The sequence below is a fragment of the Cyprinus carpio genome, chromosome B5 (assembly GCF_018340385.1).
Source record: "Cyprinus carpio isolate SPL01 chromosome B5, ASM1834038v1, whole genome shotgun sequence".
NCBI classification, from domain to species: domain Eukaryota; kingdom Metazoa; phylum Chordata; class Actinopteri; order Cypriniformes; family Cyprinidae; genus Cyprinus; species Cyprinus carpio.
In genome coordinates this window covers 11,415,689-11,422,689 of record NC_056601.1, presented here as the reverse complement: position 1 = coordinate 11,422,689, position 7,001 = coordinate 11,415,689, and positions in this window count along the sequence as shown.

Sequence of the window (7,001 nt, the reverse complement as noted above, 5' to 3'; positions counted from 1 at the left end):
TAGCATAAACAAGTACACACACACACATACACACACACGCACACACACACACAAACACACACACACACACACACACACACACACACACACAAATAATAGAGAAATCATATCTTCATTCCAATTCTGTCTCAGCACAATGGTGCAATAACTACTGTTAAAAAACATTGAACATCAATAAATTGTATTGTAATCTCTAATGTTCACTTCAAGATGTATTATTCTGAAAAATAGGCTTGAGGTATAGGCTTGTTCAAGAATACAATGAAACACATCAGAGCCAAGCACTGGAAGGAGTGTGCTTTTACAGTGTGTGCAACAATCAAAAAATCTGAGCATGGGAAAATTCATCACAGTTACTTCATCATTTTATATGGTCTTTAAGACTCCAGAGACATTTTTCATTGAGGATGTTAGCAAGTTGAAATTTAGTGTATAATCAGTTCTCATAAGGGTAGAAAAAAAGCATTAAGTCTCAACCTGATACTTCAATGGTTAGTATATTTTTGAGCTATTAAAAGGCCCCATAAGGATCTCTCAGACCCCAAAGAAAAAAATAATGTTTCGCGGTTTCACAGAAACAATGAAAAGTTTTGCTTTACATTTTATTTCCCAATAACTTTCATAGTCTTTCTAGCTTGCTATAATCACATCTTCTGAAATGATATGGATCCTGGAGAATGAATGAGTATTTATCTCTGATCAAATTCATTTAGGCATATATTGTATATACTAAAACTTTACTCCAGCCAAAAGATCTGGAGTTCCTTGAATTATGTGTATATAAATATGTTTTTAAAGTAAACAGCAGAGGAACCTGAACTGCATGAGAATTTAACCAGTGTGCCAACACCAGTTATGAGTGTTCAGACAGAAAAGCATGTCTGTTTTTCGGCTAAATATGATCTATTTTGATTAAAAACGGATTTTGATTCCAGATGTGTGCGAGTTCCACTTCACATGCCAGTGCGTCCTATTGGCTCACTGGGAAATTGTCTTAGTAGTTAGTGTCGGATGAATTGGCCTGTCTCATGATATCTGGCTTTGAACTGTAGTGTTTGGAGAGTTGCCCTCATAATTTACTAAGAGTATAATGCATATGAAATATACTGAGCAAGCACACTCTTAATATAGAGAATGGATAAATGCTAAACGTGTGAACTCTATACAACCTTTTTTATACACTAAAAAACAAACAATCAAAAAAAAACAAAAAACGTCAAAATTCAAAGTGTTGTGGGAAATTGGAGTAGAGAGCACTTCGAATTTATCATTACAATTTATAATTTTTGCTGCATGATAAACAGAAACCGTTGAGTGTGGCATCAGTCTGACTAGCACTCTGACTGCTATTCAACCTGTTTTTTATTTACATACATTTTTATGTCTTTTTATGTCTTAAATAGGCAGAACAGGAGACAGACAGGAAAGCAGAAGGAAAGAATGGAGGAAATGGGATCAGGAAATGACACAGGACAGACTCAAACTTGTGTCCCCAAAGAATGGCACGTGCCATAAACGTGCCATCGTTTGCTTGTGCTGCAACTCGGCTCTGAATCTCTATAAAATGTAAATGGAAAGAAATGACATTACAGGTGGGAAACAAATTACGCACAAAACCCTCAAACTTTCCCTGAAGTCCTGCCATGGAAAGGTTGAAGAGCACTGATTTATCCCAGGCGTTGGATGAATCAAGTTGTTTATCCTAGTTTACCAGTTGGGTTTTACTCTTATGAGACATTTATTCCACTGCCGGCTTTTAGATGTTTATTTATTTGTATATCAGACATAAAACTCCGTAATCAAGCCAAATCAAACAGATAACGGCTCACAGAATCTGAGCGAGGCAAGTCTGTACATGTGCGTGCATGTTTGTGTTTGGCTTTTGTATTCGTGTGTTTTAATGTATGCGTGAGGTTAGTTAATCAGTTACGCTTCATACGATGATAAGCTTCCACCCTCAGGATCTTAATCTACTTCTGCACCTTTCACACAGGGAACGCTCACATTCTCTCTACCTCTCAACATCCCTCCAATCACATCCGCCATCCCACTGTGTTATTTAAGTCTTCACATTACGTCAGAGATTCTAAAATGCAGAAAACGTCCAACTTAAACAACACAGAGCCAGACAGATGTGTGTGAGCCACAGAACTTGCGGTATTTACTGTTTTTGCACATAATGAGCTTGTCCAAAAGCAAACGTTACTGTCTATGTGGAAAAAAGATTGTTGATTTTTGAAAACATGATTAAAGACAAGCAGAATTTGGCAGTAAAAAGGATCTTTTTATCTCTCTCTCTTCTGTCTCCCTCCCTCTCTATATCCATCTCTCTAATGTTCAGTTATAAATCAAACCTCATTTGTTCTGATAACGGTTCTAAATAAATTTCAAGATTACAAGATTATATTACATTACATTATACAGATTAAGCATACACATGCTGTTGGTTATGAGATATTTCTTTATGCACTGATAAAGCAGATATCAAACGATCTCTGGCCTTTGTGAGTGTGTGAGTTGTTAGTAGAATGTAAGTGTTAAGTCCCAATGACACCAGCAGCAACTTTTGTCACCGCATGTCAATTGTCTCTGTACTGTGAAGTTGTTCATGGGTTTATCTGGTGCTGTTGCTTTAATGTTATTGGTAGACTGTATGTCTGGACATATATTTAATGCAATCACAGATTATATATATTGCTGGAAAAAAAAGACATCATTCTAATTTGAATAGGAATTATTTTTGTTATTAATACAAATAATTTTGCTTTTGTGTTAGATAATGTACAGTAATGGTAGTGCATTAAATCATTAACAAGATGAACAATAAACAACTTAAACTAAAATACTGTCCAAATTTCCCAAAAATCATTTGAATTTGACAAAAGTCTATTTTCTTGAACATTGTGCTGAGGATGCAGCAGAGAATTGCATGGTAGTGAAAAACAAGAAAAACAAAAAAACAATTCATGTATGAATCCAAGATAGCGAACAGTTTCCTTTTGGTGCATCACTTTATTACATCCATGTATGTGTTTACAGATAAATCATACAGATGAGTGAAATCCAAAAATAATGCTTCTTGTCTTGCCTGCACTTCAACAGGGGTGCCATTTGAATAAAGTTAAACAATTCTCAACGTTTTCAAGTGGCTGGGAACGTCAGAAATCAACAGCTCACCAATGAAAATGAATGGGATCAGATTGCTTTGTCACTGCATGCCGCAGGCGGTAGTAAAATTATAGTTTGTGTATGTGATTATTAAAAATGAGTCAAGTCATGAAATCTAGGAACATTATGTACAAAAATACACCAGATACAAGCACAATGACCTATAGCTCTAAAAATGCTGTGTGTAAAGAAAGAAAGAAAGGAAATAAAAAATAAAAGATAAAATGATACAGAAATAAGAAAAAAAACATTTAGAATAAAAAACAATTATAAAACTAAAAATAGAAAAAAATAATATAAATAACAATAAATACTATAAAAACGAAAACAAGCAAGTACATAAATAAGTAAATAAAAGCAAGCAAGAAAACAAATAAATAAACAAAAACCAAAACCAGTAACAAATCAATAAATTATTTTTAAAAATTAGCAAAAAAGTAAGTAAGAAAGATGTGTATCTGATTAAATGCAGAATAATGAAATGCTTCCCAAACTGATCTACTACAGATAGATCAAAGTTCTGCTCTTCTCTCTCTCTCTCCTCCAGAACAAATGGAATACTGCAGACGGTTTATCATTCCAGTGATGAAAGCAAACCTAAACTCACACAATGACCCCAGACCGACGAGGTGTATATCACTCTGTTTCTCTTCCCCTCTGGAGAGGAGAGTCATGCTGCGTGCTTTTGGGTCTCCTCCTCACTGATATCACTCCCCCACCCCCATCATCACCCCTAAACACACACAGCCAGGTTGTTCTCTCATCTCCTGCCAGGTTTTCGTAATAATCCTGCTATTCAGATTTTTTGGATGAGAGTCTGCATGTGTTCAGTTGTGTGTATGTGAGGCTTTGCAACATTAAATGAACTCTCCAGAGTAGCACGGCTAAGATAAGATCATCACAAATTCAGGAGAGGAACTTCTAAATACAACACATATAAATCATAAGATGAATCTGACATGGCCATGATGGACTATAATGAGAGACGGAGATGACAAAGGAGATGACAAAATACCTCTTCTAAATGACAGCTGAAATTGGGCTTGAGAGCTGAACTGATGCAGGAAATAAGAAACAAACCATCTCTATTCAGTGTGGGGGCTATGAAATACTGTCCCATTACAGCGTCTCTGTCTATAGAACACAAGCTCTAATCACTGTCACTCCCTCCTCAACGTCTTAATAAACTGGAGACAGACCGAGAGAGAGGGTCTGCTGGGATTTAACTGAATTTGAAACCTCTCATAAAATATGAAACATCAGCGCTCGCAGCTCCCACTGAAAAACACCGGGACCCGGCAATTGCAAAAGCTAAAGAAACAAATAGAAGAAGAGAACATTGATAACACAAGGAAAGAAAAGGAAGAATGCTTCTCAGAGAGCATGCTGGGAGCTCTCAGTGGGGGGGTGGGACTAGAGAAGGGGTGGGGGGATGGGCTTGTTTAATTGATGGACGCTTTGTCAGGAGCTATGTGCATGATAATGAAGTCAGTTTTCACAGACCATGTCACGTTGAGGCCTTTATTAAACAGGATATTCACAGAAAAGTTGGGAAATTATTACTCATTCTCATTATTACTAGAAATAACTGTGCAAATTCCACACACTCCAATTAGGAAACATCTCTCTAGACACTTTTATCTTGCAACAAACATCACTCTTCTTACATATATGAAAAGTAATTGGTGCTGGCCTGTCTATTTGAACAAGGTCTTTTAGTGAGGTGGAAGGCATTCAAGTGTGTGTGTGTGTGTGCGTGTGCGCTTCAGCATTTTTGCTAGGAGGTCTAGGAGCCGCTTATTTTGGCTTCTTTTAGTGAGGCCAGTTGCTTATTTTGGGCTTGTTTTGTCAGACTAGGTCGCTAGCTTTTTCTAGCGAGACCTGGTAACTTTGTCCATGGGATACAAAAGGACCTCATTTTAAAAATTAAAGTAGATTTAATTGTTTTCTGTGAAATGCCATTTTAAAAATATTCATTTCTACCCATTTAAAACAACAATGCTATGATCTAAACAAAGAATTGAATAATCGTAAACCATTTTAATTGTATAGGATTTCTTGTTATTTCCTTTCGTGTATATGATGTTTACAGTACTTTTCAAATGTTTGGGATAAGATTTTATTTTTTGTTTAAAAACTGAAAACTTTTATTATGCATTAAATTGATCAAAAGTGAAAGTCAAGACATTTATAATGTAACAAAAGATTTCTACTTCCAATAAATTTTTCTTTTTTTTTCAAAGAACACTGAAATAAGTAATTGTAAGCCCAATTGTAATCCCCTAATAAGTAATCCCAGTTGTGCTGTCTGGGTTATGTAATCAAATTCCAAAATGTAATTACTTGTAATTAGATTAAATTACATACTCATAATCAGACTTCAATTACTTTTGTACTGATAACATATTATTCACATTATAACAATAATCTCCCTAGTTCCTCTTTTTCACCTTTTAAATGTTCCTTTATAAAATAAATAAAAAAAAAAAACAATAATTAAACAAAAATAACAATAAAAACAATAATAAAATAGTCTACCAATTATGTACATTCAGAAAGGCTTCCAGTTTAGTGGACCAGTGTCACAAACTTAATTTCAGTTTTTTTTGACCACTGGTTCTGGTTTAAGAAGTGTTTCAACGCTGCATTAACTACTAATGAACACATTAATTTTTATTTGAATTATCACTCAGTAGGTTATTTATCCATACTGCTTCTTCGGAAGGCTTTTGTCTTTTTAAACACATTAAAATGCACGTTATTTCTTGTAATGCAGGCATTCCTAAACTTTTCTGTCATCTGAACATCTTTCCCCAATATTTTTTCTTGAAGTACCCCTGAGATTTTAAAATGAAAATTGTAATAATTAAGTATCACATTTGCATGTTCAGGGTTAATGCATATCAATATGGTACAAGATTAATCACTGTGATAAAAGAGTTAGGTAAAAGTAATCTAAAAGTAGTCTGATTATATTACTTAAAATGTGTAATGTAACGTTACATTCCTAACTACAATTTATGTCACATAATTTGGAATCAGTAATGGACTACAAGTTGAAAGTTATACCCAGCTCTAGCAACTAATAATGTAAGTCAGTAAAGATGATCCCCTTACAACCAAGAATGACACTATGGCATTTCATTTTCATTTTCAATTTGCCTCCTGTAACACCCATTTATGAGACATAAATATAAAGATATAAATTACAGTAAAACACATTTCTGCATTTTTCATCATTAAAACACCAGATAATGTGGAGGCCATGCTAGATTGAACTTCAGCTCAATTCTGATTTACTTGTTTGCCATTTTTACAATACCAATATTCTAAAATCAGTTCAAAAAGAGTGACAATGGCAACGAAAAACTCCCAAAGAGCAGGGAAGAGACATGTCTGTTATGCTACAAAGCCACAAATAGTCATTGTCTATGGTCACCTGTCAGAAAGCACCCTGTCCAAAGGGCCCATGTGCATACCAGTGCTTTGGAGGAACGTGGGGCTAGAAGGTTAGAAGTGTTTAAACTCATGTTTTACTTTGTGTGTAGTCTTGTGTGTGAGTAACGGCTGCATATTTATAAAGCTGTGCTGATTTAGTGTGCTGAGAATGTGTACATGTGTGCATGTATGTATGATTTAGGAGTCAGGTCATGGACAGGTGAGACCCTACTCTGAGTAAGACGAGCCAGACAGGTGCAGTTTGTATAGAGCTGTTGTCTTTGACACAGCAGGGTGTGTGTGTGCGTGAAACAGAGGAATGTGTTTTGATAAAGATAGCTGTAAACAGAGAAAACCTGTCACTTGCCTATCTACACACACACACACACATTCAC